The sequence below is a fragment of the Rhinopithecus roxellana genome, chromosome 9, assembly GCF_007565055.1.
Source record: "Rhinopithecus roxellana isolate Shanxi Qingling chromosome 9, ASM756505v1, whole genome shotgun sequence".
NCBI classification, from domain to species: Eukaryota; Metazoa; Chordata; class Mammalia; order Primates; family Cercopithecidae; genus Rhinopithecus; species Rhinopithecus roxellana.
Window position 1 is genome coordinate 38,647,086 of NC_044557.1, and position 13,092 is coordinate 38,660,177.

Here is a 13,092-nt window from a genome sequence, read left to right on the forward strand (position 1 = left end):
TCCTTCCAGAATGTGTGCTCCACCAAGATAGAGATTTCTGTCTGCTTTGCATACTGCTGTATCTTTATCCTCGGCTCCAGAACAATGCCTAGCATGTAGTACGGACTAAATAAATATTTGGTAAAAGAATAAATGTACGTCTCTAAAGAAAACCTCCTGGCCACACCCCCGCCCACCACCAATCATACCCTTGGGAAAGATGCCATATGAGCAAGATGATGCTCCCACTTCCCTGAGTGTGGAAGACTGCAAGTGAGCTTGCAGGGCTTATGGAGCCCAGGGAATGGGATGGGTTGGCCTTGCCATTTCCCTCTAGTACAAATGTTAACCCCCTTCAAAGGGGAGGTAGGCTGGGGCTTGGTGTCATTAAATATCCTTTGATGTAGTGATTTGGCATATAATTCAGGACTGCATTTAGATGAATAATGCAGTCAATCTTCATTCCATATTTGCGGAGTTACCTACCTAGAAGAGGACAAACTTTCTTTACACGAACTGTAGGGGATGAAATACTTCCGTCATCTTAGGTTCTGTGGCTGGGCCTAAGAATTAAACTATAATAGCATAAAACATATTAACAGGAGAAAAGCATACACATCTTATTTAATATTTGTACATCCATGGACGTCTTTATAAGAAAAATGAAGCCCCAAAGAAGACATTAGATACAAAGGCTTAAGTACCTTTTTAAACAAAGAGTGATAAATATTAGGGATGTGACAAGACAAAGGGGCTTGGTCTGGGTATAGTAAACTGTGGGGTTGTGAGTAGCCAGGAGCATTGTTCAGTATCAAAGAACTTTTTAAAAGGTAATACCTTACTGGCAAGGTACTTCCTGACTTCAAGGATAAAGCATGGATGGAAGCAATCCAGAAAAAGGTTTCTCATTGTCCAGGCCTTCTTGTTGTGCAACCAAAAGACGGGCTGCTGGTGTTTTATCTTTTTCCTTCAAGGCTTGGTTGTTAGCAGCTTCACAGATAAGGGCAGTCTGGCTCATAAACCCAATGGCATTTGCACAAAATAGTAGAGGTAGCCTATCCCTTCCTGCCTTAAATCTTGGGGCTCACTTCTCATCCCTACTAATACATGTCCTTTTTGGCATTTTTATTTTCCAGAATAGGGCTTTGTCATCTGCATTAAATACCTATTCAGGCAGATCTCTTTTTTCCTCAATGATTTTCTTAGTGACATCTGGAAACTCGCCTGCTGCCTCTGGTCAGGAAGCTGCTCTTGTTATCTTGACATTTTTAAAGCCAAAACTGCTTTCTAAAATTATCAAAACTTTCTTTGCTGGCATTAAATTCTCCAGCTGTAGACCCTTCCCCTTCCTTTTGCTTTAAGTTGTCATATAATGACTTTGTTTTTTTCTGGAATTATATTAGAGTCTATAGCTATGTCTTTCTTATAGCAATTCTGCACCTACGTAAAAGCTGCATTTTCAATACAAGATAAAGAGGTTTTTGGCAAAAATTGCAAGGGTTTCTTGCCTGCTAGCCTAGCTGCAGTGACTGCTTCACAAAGGTGCTTACACTGGATTCATTTACCTTGAAATATCTGGCAACCACAGCTGTAGACCTCAATCTGTGGTCCATATTAAGCAAATCAACTTTTTCTTTTTGGATCAATACTTTGCTTCTTGGGAGCATATCCAGCATCATGAGTGGCACTTCGTATGGGGTCCTGTGGTGTTATTCAACGTTTGTGGTATTGCACCACATACAGTTAAAAAATCCTCGAGAACCATAAGAGATCACTTTTTACTGCCACAGGCAATTTGCTGGAGAGACAAACTGCTCATATGGAGATTATTAAAGTCACGTACATGGCATTTTAAGCAGATATTAGAAACACTTGAGGTCACCAGAGTAGCAATGGGAGGTGGCTATGAAATTATTACAGTAGTGTAGTATGTACTATGGTTAATTTTATGCAGCTATGATTTAATATTGCATCTTCATGTCTGTTCACATTTAACTGTGCATGGCGCCATGTACAATTTGGGTTTGTGTAAGTTTTGAGAAATTTTAACTTCTTAAAATTTTATGGTAATACCTGACAAAATAGAGTACTATCTACATATATTTTATGCATTTATGATATACCTTTGTCTTAATTTTTTGATATTTCTAGGCTATTTGGCTCATTTCAAGTTTCTTCAAATTGTTGCAGATCTCCCAAAAATTTTCCCATATATTGATTGAAAAAAATCTATATATGAATGGACCATCCAGTTTAAATTCTTGCTTTTCAAGGATCAACTGTATTAAATAAGGTGTCCTTCAACAGAAACACACATAAAACAAGATTATCTATTGATCAGTTGACAAAAACATTGTGGCCAGAGGTTCCCTTTATATCCCCTGGGAGCAATGGTTTCAGCATTCACTAAATCAGGGTTCAAAATGACTTTACACAATGTAATTACATGAATAATGAGAATCAAATGTATCTTCCCTGGAATTCCCCAGAATAGTTCCCTTTCTGACCTAGAAACATCATCTCTGTGGTTTCTCACAAATATCCTTCTTGGAGATGGTGCATATTTAGAGAAAACCATGGATAAGTCAATAAGCCTAAGTCTAGTCCTGCACCCCTAATCTGGATGGTCATTCTAAAGACATTGTTTAATCTTTCCGGGTAGAGCTTCCTTATCTGTAGAATGGTTTCCTTGACTGAAAGGAAAAACTTGAAAGCTCTTTAGTGCACATATGTCTAAGGAATAATTTTTCTAGTAAACAATGGCTTTTTTTTTTTTTTTTTAAGGAGTCTTGACACACCTTCTTGGAGCATTGCTGTTAACAAATTTAAGGGATTTGAACTTTGGATTTAGAGGTGAGAAGAGAATACCCTTTAACAGATGGAACACTTTGCTATTCCCAGAATGTCCATTTTCTGACTGTACTGGCATCAGAACCTGCCTTTCAACCTCCTTCCTCCCAGAGTAGCAGCCAGCAGCCCAATCTCCCTAACCCAAGTGTCCGTCTGAGGACAGAGAGACCAAGCAGTGCCACAGAAAGGAGCCCTGGCTGTGACTCAGGAGGCCTGAGATCTCACATGCCACTTCTCCCCTCTGTTACCTTGGATAAGTCATTTCACATCTTTGGGCCTCAGTTTCTTCATTCTTAAGCAATTTTTATTAGAGAATATCTTTAATTAGATGACAATTATGGGACACTCTGACCCATACATGTTATGTAAAAATAACTTACATATGGTTAAACAAAAATGTACAAAAGCAAATTTCTTCACCATCCCCATATAGTTTGTTAGGGCTCTCATAACAAAATATCACAGACTGGGTGGCTTTTAAAAACAGAAATTTATTTTCTCACAGTTCTAGAGGCTAGAAGTCTAAGCTCAAGGTATTGGCAGGTTTGGTTTCTTCCCAGACTCCATGGCTTGTAGATGGCCATCTTCTCCCTGCATCTTATTGTGGCCATCTCTCTGTGTGTGCAAGTGCCTGCTGTCTCTGGGTTCTGTTCTCCTCGTCTTGTAAGGACACCAGTTGTATTGGATCAGGACTTACCCTAATGACCTTGTTTTTGCTTAATTACCTCTTTAAAGGCCTTATCTCCAAATACAGTCACACTCTGAAGTACTAGGTGTTAGGTCTTCAACAAATAAATTGGGGTGGGGAGGGAAGTCAGCCCAAAAACACCCATGCCATCAATTTCTCAAAATTGTGCCATATTTCAGTTTGCTTTATATTTGAACCACATATTTTTTATAAAGACTTTTTTTTCTTTTTTTTTTTTTTTTTTTTCAGAAATCCCTGAGTATCTTTGTTCTGTCTTTTTGGGAAAAGTGACATGTGCCTTTATCACATCTCTAAGGTCTCCCAGGTCCTTAATCACACTACTATTGTAAAGAATCTGCTTCTTTTTGAAAAATAATCTTCCCAGAGTCCTCTTTTTTCCCTCCCCTTAATTTGTCCTGATTGCTTTCTTTGCCAGCTGCATCACTGTCAACCTGAGATTTTATTTTCATTGGGCTCCTGGGTTGGTTTCCTTTATTCTTAAATCCTGTGTACTCCTCCTTCTTGGATTCTTGCTTTGCTTTGCTGAAGTACATCCGTGGCATATACAGAGACATGCTGCTAGACATGCTGTTCTTTCCTTTCAAGAAAGAACTCACTGCCCAGCTGCAAGGAGGATGGTTAACTAGTAGCCACCAGGTGTTAACTCCTCTAGCCGAGGTTCTAAGCTTCTGGCCAATGACTGAGCAAGGTGGTGATGCTAAGGCCCCACCATTTCTGCCCAACTTGAGACTCCTCTAAAAGGAAATCTTTGCTCTGGAGCCACCAAGAGGGTTGGCAGAAACTTTGTCAGGTCTGCATCACTGTCTAATGACTACCTCTACCCAATCCTGTGTCCTCCCCTTTTCCATTCACAGATGTTATTCCCCTGTAAAATGTGCTCTAATTCTGTTTGAGCTTCAGCTTCCTGGAGAACCCATCCAGTATAACATCCTCAAATAATGTTTACTTACTTTTTATTTGTTTCAGAAAGGAATCATATATTTAAACTTTGAGACCTTGCAAGTATGAACTATTTGTCCTCATATGTGATGACTACTTTGATCGGTATACAATTCTAGGCTTAAAATTATTTCTCTGCAGAACTTTGAAGGCCATGCTCCACTCTCTTCTAACATCCAGTAATGATGATGAGAAGTCTGATCATAATCCAATTCTTATTCCTTTGTAGCTAGCCTAGTTCTTGTTCAGATTTTGTTTTGTTTTGTTTTCCTCCATCTTTGAAAGTTATAGGGTTTCATCTTTATCCTCAATGCTTTTGAATGTCACTAGGCTGTGTCCAGGCATAGTTGTTTTTCATTCATCCTAACTTGCATGATCCTTTCCATCTGAGGACCAATGTCTTTCTTTTATTCTTTCCCCTGCATTGTCTTTGTTTTCTCTTTCTGGAGCTCATATTAGATACTCTTTATGTCTTCAGGATCTATCTTTTCTTTTCCTTTTTTTCTTTTCTTTTTTTTGGGGTGTGTGTGTGTGTGTGCACGCGTGTATGTATGAAACAGGATCTCACGCTGTCCCAGGAGCGGGAGTGCAATGGTGCAATCAATCATAGCTCACCGCAGCTTTGAACTCCTGGGCTCAAGAGATCCTCCTGCCTCAGCCTCCCAAGTAGCTGGGACTACAGGTGCACACCACTATGTCCAGCTAATTTTCGTATCTTTTGTAGAGATGGGGGTCTTGCGTTGTTGCCCAGGCTTGCTTAAACTCTTGGCTTCAAGCAATTCTCCCGCTCCGGGTTCCCAAAATACTGGAATTACAGAGGTGAGCCACCATACCCAGTGTCACGTTTTTATTTTTTGCTTTCCACATATTTTCCATTCTGTCTTCTATATCTTCATAGCTGATCTTTAGCCATGACCAATATGTTACTTTTCACCTTAGCAATCATACTTTTATATTCAGGAACTCTCTTATTCCCTAATTGCTCCTGTTAATATCACTGTATTCTGGTTTTCATTGCTGTTAACACTCTCTTGGATGTCCCTGAGGATATCCCTAACTACTTTTTTGTTAAATAGTTCTGTTCTATTCCTTGCATTATCTCTGTTTTCCCCTCAGTCGTTTATTTAACTTGTTCATCTTGGACTTTCTTTTTTAAGTTGTTATTTCCTCCCAAATGTCTGGTAAACACAATATGAATGAATACACTGATATCTGTAAAAATGGCTGTGTCCTGAGGACAATCAGGCTTTGCATTTATGGTGCATGGGTGGGGAACAGCCATGCTGGCCTACGATCCCCCAACCTGACAAGTCAAGGAAGAACTCCCTCTAAGAGTTGGGTGGGGTGGCCTTCCTGTTCCCTCCATCTCTGTTAGGCTCTACTCTGCCCTACTCCCTAGCCCTATACCACTCTACAGACTCTAGACTGGCAAATCTACTCTGCTTAAGCCATTCTCCAGTGGGATCTCCCTGGCAAAAAATTCAGCAGCAGCTGCACAATGTTGTGGGCAGCTGACCTCTGTGCTGCTCTCTCTGTGCCTGGAGTCTCTCATGAGCTCCATGGGGAGAATGGTTTTGTCTCTGCTAGCTTTCAGAATGTGCATTTGGAGCTGTGCTTTTCTCCATTATAATCTCATTTGATTTTCACCTTCCAGAAGTTATTTAAAATGTCTATTTGTTAATTATACCTACTGTAGTTTTCCATGTTGCAATAGATTTTCTTTTCTTTTATATATTTTTATCATCTTTTCAATGTACTCCTGGGGAGGAAGGGGTGTAGTCGTATGAGCCCAACCTTCATACATGTAATCCTGATCCCTGGACACAGTGGGTGAGCACCTAAGTGAGGTCAAGAATAATGGAGAGTTTTGCAGTCAGGCCTGAGAAAGACAAGTGACTCTCCATGTGATAGACCGTGAAGAATAAAGCTCCAGAACTTTTAGGGTGGGGGACAGTGCCATGTTTCCAACGTGTGCACTAGAGAGGAGCTGAGAAGCACTGACAGAGAAACCTTTAAGGATGCCTAGTGACATTTCATACTTGGTTTCTTGGGGACACCCTTGTATCATTATAATAAATGTCTTGCTTATACTAGCTCTTGTGAATTTCTGTCACTTACAAGTAAGAAGGCCAAAAATCATGTATGTTTGGCCTCCCTGAAACCTGTTACTCAAGTAAGGTTGGCTGTTGGGGAAAAGGGCTTGGCTAGGTATAGTAGCTTGAGCCTTAATCCCAGCACTTTGGGAGGCCGAGGCTGGAAGATTACTTGAAGTCAAAGATCACTTGAAGTCAAGAGTTCAAGACCAGCCTGGGCAACAAAGCTACAGCCAGGTGAGGTGGTGCATGCCTGTAATCCCAGGAGGCTGAGGCAGGAGAATCACTTGAGCTCAGAAGTTTGAGGCTGCAGTGAGCTATGATTGCACCACTGTACCCCAATCTGGGTAACAAAGCAAGACTCTGTTTCTAAAAAATAATGATAAAAATAATTTAATAAACACCCTGCTTGCCACTCTTGTAAAATAAGGAGAAAGTAGGACTAAAAGGGGGCTCTTTTCTCTTAGCCTAATTTACATGGTTCTGTCCATGAACTTGAGCCAGAGGGGTACAACTCACCTCCCCCACCTCTCAGAGGTCATTTTCTCAAACTCTCAGAAACGCTGTGTAACTTTAAAGATACGTCAGCTTGTTACATGCAAAAATGGAAAAATGTTCACCAGGAAACAAAAATAATCTCCTTATGTTTGTGCAGCCTTAAGGAAGCCGCTTTCCCACTTAAAAATCTAGCCCTTTCCTTTCCTCTAACTTCGTATTTTCTCTTTCCTAATTTTACGTATTATTAAAGCTTTTACTTTTGGGAACTACTATCTTATAGGGGAGATTTAAGAAATTCCAATCTCCCTTCCACAAATATTACTATAATAACATTAACACAGAAACTTAGTTTGCCCAAACCAACACGATGCCTTCTTGGTTAAAAGATTCCTAAGGGCAAAATCCAGGTCGTTGGATGGTTTTTATGCTACGCTAAAAACTGAGTGGGAATATGGCGGCAAACCTTTAACAATTTATAAACGCTGACTATGACCTTACAAAAATAGGCCGACAAAGCAGGATTATAGGCTTATTTGAGATTGAGTAACTTTGTTAAAATTAAACATAAAATAGGAACCAGATCAAAAAGACATTTTATGTAATCTTAATCTTCTTCCCTCTCTTTGCTTAGCCGGGGGTTGGTGAGGGGACTTTCTCTAGGAACTTAGTGACTCTGATGTCTTAAAGTAGATGCGGTGGAACCAGCTCTGTCTACAGAACCTCGGGCTTCAGTGGCGTCTTCCTAACCCGGCTTGCCGGCCGGGGGCGTCCCGAGAGCCTCGGGGCCTTCCCTTCACCCCGCGGGAGTTGGACGGGCGGCGCTGGTAAGGCCTCCCGGGCTCAAAGTGCAACGGACACTGCAGAAATCCAAACTGCTGGCATTCGCAGTCTGGGGACGCTAGAGGAAGCAATGATTTCTGGTTTGTTAACCTCAGGTGACAAAAATGCCGAGCCAGGCGGGAGCTGGACCTACAATCTTCTGATGCGTGGTCAGACACGTTATCCATTGCGCCACTGGTCTACCACGCAACTCCTCCACTGGCCGTTGAATTACTGCGTGTTGAGAACACACTCGGCAACCACTTTAAAGGGCAACGCAGGCTGGTAAAGGAAAAGTACGATAAGGGGGGGGCGGTAGAGTCGTAGGGTCTTGGCACCGCGGGCCCCAGACACCTGGGTTAAGGGCCTTTACCGGGTCAGTCAGGCTAGCGAGCCAGAGCGCGCTGTCTTTCTGCGCACGCGTAGAGCACACAGGCCGGCTCTCGGGCGCTGCGCTCAGGGCAATCTCCGGCTGCCTGGACTGACGCTCCGATTCTTCTGTGCTGAATCTCAGGGGATGCCAATATGTGTACGCGTCCCTTCGATAGCTCAGCTGGTAGAGCGGAGGACTGTAGCTACTTCCTCAGCAGGAGACATCCTTAGGTCGCTGGTTCGATTCCGGCTCGAAGGAGACAAGTGCGGTTTTTTTTCCAGCTCCCGATGACTTAATGTCCCTTTTCTTCGGTGCCTTCAATGACACATTGCATTCCAACAAGTAGTTGGAAAGTCTAGCGCGTTCTCCCCATTTTGGGCCTCCCAGCCTGCGCGGTAATTTTTTTAGCTATCCCCCAGCGGGGACGTGCCCGGGCAGGTTCCCAGCGCAGCTGTGTGTCTCCGCTCGGCCCAGCGACTGCCGGGTCACGGCTTCTGCATCTTTCTAACCCGTCTTTGGCATTGCCGGGCCCCCGAGTCACACCGGAGGCAGCTCGGGCTCCAGGGGGCCGGGCGGGGCCCTCTCCTCAGAGCCCCGGGCAGCTTCTGCGACCCGAGGGCTCGCAACGGCTGCCGTGAGGAGGTGGGAGGTCCGCGGTAAGAGGGATCTGGTGCTCCCGGAACCTGGGAATCAGAAAGAGAGAGAACACAATACCAAATGTTACAGAGACAAGGCAGCACCCAGGCGTTATTGCCCGCTCCCTTCGATAGCTCAGCTGGTAGAGCGGAGGACTGTAGGCGCGTGTCCATGGCCATCCTTAGGTCGCTGGTTCGATTCCGGCTCGAAGGAGCAACTCCTTTGTTTTGCTGCTTTGGCCCAAAGAAATCTGTCTGCAGTGCTGAGTGTTCTGACCCTTCTCTAGAGGAACAGATAACGAGCCGTGCCCAGCCGTGGGGGATTAGCTCAAATGGTAGAGCGCTCGCTTAGCATGCGAGAGGTAGCGGGATCGATGCCCGCATCCTCCAGTTTTCGTTCCTGTTCCGTACGGTTTTTCTTTCGATTCTCTCAGCCCAAACTAGAGCTGAAAAGTCAGACGAAGGCAAGTGAAGAGTAGGGCGAGCTCCAGGTTACCACTCTAAAACTTCACAGACAAGGAGTGATGGGTGCTAGCAGTTTATCCTTATAGCTTTAGATTTTTAGACCCATTTAATTGGGGGAAATTCACGAAATACAATTATTTCTGCTTCAAAATAGAGACAGATTGCCGTCACATATATTATCCCTCAAAATCCTTTATGATTTGTGATAAGATGTCTGCATTTCCAGGGACTCATCTGAGGCTAAGCTGCCCATCGTTCGGGGAGACCCTCAGGGAAAACAAAACAAGAAACAGAGAACTTGGAAACGGACACTGATTACTTTGAACATTTGCTCAGCCGAGGAAGCAGGAACTGTTCGGCCCCGGGCGGGCTGCCTGGCTCCGGACAGAGGACAGATCCGAGGTGGATAGATAAGGCAAAAGGTAGCCCTGGGGAGGTGAGTGCATAAAGTCCCTGGACACAGGGGCTGCCGTTGGAGGAGGTTCTTATGTCATTGTCCTCCAGTGGAAGTAACTGTGGAGAATTAACTAGAGACCAGCGATGAGAGAGAATTAATTGGATAAAAATTTTATCTAGGGCAGTCCTTGAGCGTAATTTTGTTAAGCAAAGACAAGACAAAAACAAAACGAGTAAAACTCAAACACACATCCACACACTCACTGAAAGATTCAGAGATTAAACAGAACACAAAGACTTTTCTGGTAATAAAATCTCCCTATCCTAATTTTCTAGAAAAAAAGCTGTTGAAGCCACCCTGCAGTTCTTACAAGACAAAACACAAATCTTCCACACAAAAGCAGAAATACAGTATTATCCTTTGTGAGGAGTGCAGCAAATAAATGATATTTCTTTAGGGTCCTAGGCAACCTGTATACTTTTGTTACCAGTGTATACAACATGCTATGGTTTATTGCTATCTTTCATTTTCTAGGGTGTTCTCCATTTTTACCTTGTTTTATTATTTTCAATAGTCTTTTAATTGAATGTATTGTAAATTACTTGAAATATAACATCATGATGTTCATAAAAACAAATTCACTAAGTAAGAAAAAGAATTTTTTTATCAGATGACATGTCCCAGTTTCTAGTTTGGGATTATGAGCGTTCTGGCTGGCTGAGGGGAGGAACTGGCAGTGAAACTTTAAGTGACCGAAAGAGCAAGAAGTAAGTAATAAGTCAAAGGAATAGCAAGTAATGCACCCAAAACCCAGTGGAGGACACACGTTTGGGGGAGGTGACCTGGGCCAGAACTCAAAGGATATCTCAGAGTCAGCAACCCAAACTGGGAATGGAATTCACGTACAAAGCTCAAAGGTATAAATCAGGAAGCAGTAATGCATAGTGGTTAGTCAGGCAGACTGTGAAACCTGATGGCCTTTCTTGGCTTTGCTACTTCTAACTGCATGACCACAGGCAGGTTGCTTGACATTTCGGTGCTTCAGTGTCTTTGTTTCTCAAATGGGGATATAATAATGATACCCACTTTTAATTAAGATATAACATGTAAAAGCCTTAGTACAGTGCCTGGCACATAGTAAACACAAAATAAACATTAGCTGTTATCAGTGTGCAAGGAAGGAAGAAACAGAAACATAAAGTGTCATTTCCCTGGCAAACTGCAGAGATTTGACACATTTCAGCACCTAGAGGCCTGGCAAGCATAGCATCATACAGTGAAGGCCTGGGGGAATTAGTCTAAGGGTTTGTATATGTGTTTTTATAAATATATATGGAAGTGCTTGGAAAGAGGTGCTTGGATCTACTGTGTAGGGAAAGTAGGAAGAACAATGCTAAAAATACAATATGATGGTTAAATATATTATGGTGTGGCTTTGTAATGAAATATATATAGCCCTCAAAATTGTATTTATTAAGAACTTACATTGACATGGGAAATGTTAATAATCATGCTTAGAAATAAAGTAAGTATAGCACAATATAAACAATAAGCAATATAAACAAGCATAAGTTATTTATAGAAAAGACTAGAAACAGGCCGGCATGGTGGCTCATGCCTATAATCCCAACACTTTGAGAGGCCCAGGCAGACAGATCCCTTGAACTCAGTAGTTCGAGACCAGCCTGGGCAACATGGTGAAACCCTGTCTCTAAAAAAAAATACAAAAATTAGCTGTATGCAGTGGCATGTACCTGTGATCCCAGCTGCTCGGGAGGGTAAGGTAGGAAGATCTCTTGAACCTGAGAGGTTGAGGCTGCAGTAAGCAGTGATTGCACCACTGCACTCCAGCTTGGGCGACAGAGGGATACCCTGTCTCAAAAAAAAAAAAAAAAAAAAAAGGAAGAAGAAAAAGAAAAAAAGAAAGACTGGAGACATGCATTAAAATGTTAACAACAATAATGATCTTTGGTAGTATGATTACTGTGATATATTTTCCTTAAAATTTTAAACTATTTTCTAAGTTTTCTGAAATAAACAATACTTTTAAATTGGAAATAGGGATGACTTTAAAAAAATTAACAGCTAACATCAACCCAACACTTCCTACAAGCCGAGCACAGCTCTAGGTACTTTACATGTTGTAACTTATTTCTCTCATAAAGAGAACACCAGGCCCAAATGGCTTCAGTACTGAATTCTACCAAAGAGTTAAGGAAGAAAAAAAATACCAATTACATACAAATTTTTCCAAAAAAATTGATGAAAAAGGAGTACTTTCCAACTCATTCTATGAAGTCTCTGATACTAAAATTAGGCAAAGACATTACAGAAAAAGAAAACTACAGACCAATATAGCTTATGAATATAGATGCAAAAATTCTCAACAAAATTTTAGCCAAGTAAATCCAACAACATATAAAAAGGAAAATACATTATGACTAAGTGAGATTTATCCCAGGAATACAAGACTGGCTCAACATTCAAATTCATAACATTAAACAGATTAAAGAAAAAAAATTATGTGATCATCTGAGCAGATGCAGAAAAAGCATTTGACCAAATTCAACATCCATTCCTGCTTTTAAAAACTGTCAGCAAATTTAGAGGGGAAGGGAACTTATTCAACCTGATAAAGGACATAAGTGAAACACATGCAGCTTACATTATGCTTAATATTAAAGAACAGTGCTTTCCTCCTAAGACCATGACCAAGGCAAGGGTGTTTTCAGCTCTCACCAGGGCAATAAAGCAAAGGAAATGAAGTAAAAGATCTCCATATAGGAAAGGAAGAGGAAAAACTGTCTATTTGTGCACATCTCACTTTTAAACAGTATTGGTTACATGTTGAAATGATATTTTAGATGTTCTGGGGTTAAGTAAACTAATATTATTTTTATTTATTTTTAGGTTTTTTAAATGTGGCTATTACAAAATTTAAAATCATGTATATGGCACATATTTGTCACATACATCTTATTTCTTTGGACAGTGCAAGTCAGAGAGATAGGCAAGGGCCAGATCACATCAGGTGTTGAGACCACAGTGAGGATTAATACCTTTATCCTAGAGGTGATGTGATCATTAATAGGGTTTAAATAAGGGGTGACTTGTGAGAAGTGGATTGCAGAAGGCAAGAGTGAATTCAGAGAAATAGTTAGGAGGCTGAGGTGGAGGAGAAGTGGGGGTGGATATGGGTGGGGAGGGTGGCGCCAACATGTAGAGTTCAGACATGGGCCATTGGGAAGACCTTGGGCTAAAGTATTCACTACTTGTTGGGACTGTCGCTGCTTATTTCTGGCACATATATAATGAGTGTTTCTTATTTCCAAGAA

The 13,092-nt window shown here is 41.7% G+C and overlaps 3 non-coding genes across 3 annotated transcripts; all 3 read left to right on the top strand.

Moving 5' to 3' along the window:
• Window positions 1–8,425: 8,425 nt before the first annotated feature.
• Window positions 8,426–8,518, top strand: TRNAY-GUA. The gene is made up of 2 exons: window positions 8,426–8,462; window positions 8,483–8,518. It is a non-coding gene; the product is annotated as a tRNA-Tyr (tRNA).
• Window positions 8,519–9,020: 502 nt separating this feature from the next.
• On the top strand, window positions 9,021–9,109 carry TRNAY-GUA. The gene is given in 2 exon segments: window positions 9,021–9,057; window positions 9,074–9,109. It is a non-coding gene; the product is annotated as a tRNA-Tyr (tRNA).
• A 103-nt stretch (window positions 9,110–9,212) lies between these two features.
• On the top strand, window positions 9,213–9,285 carry TRNAA-AGC. The gene has a single exon. It is a non-coding gene; the product is annotated as a tRNA-Ala (tRNA).
• Window positions 9,286–13,092: the final 3,807 nt, after the last annotated feature.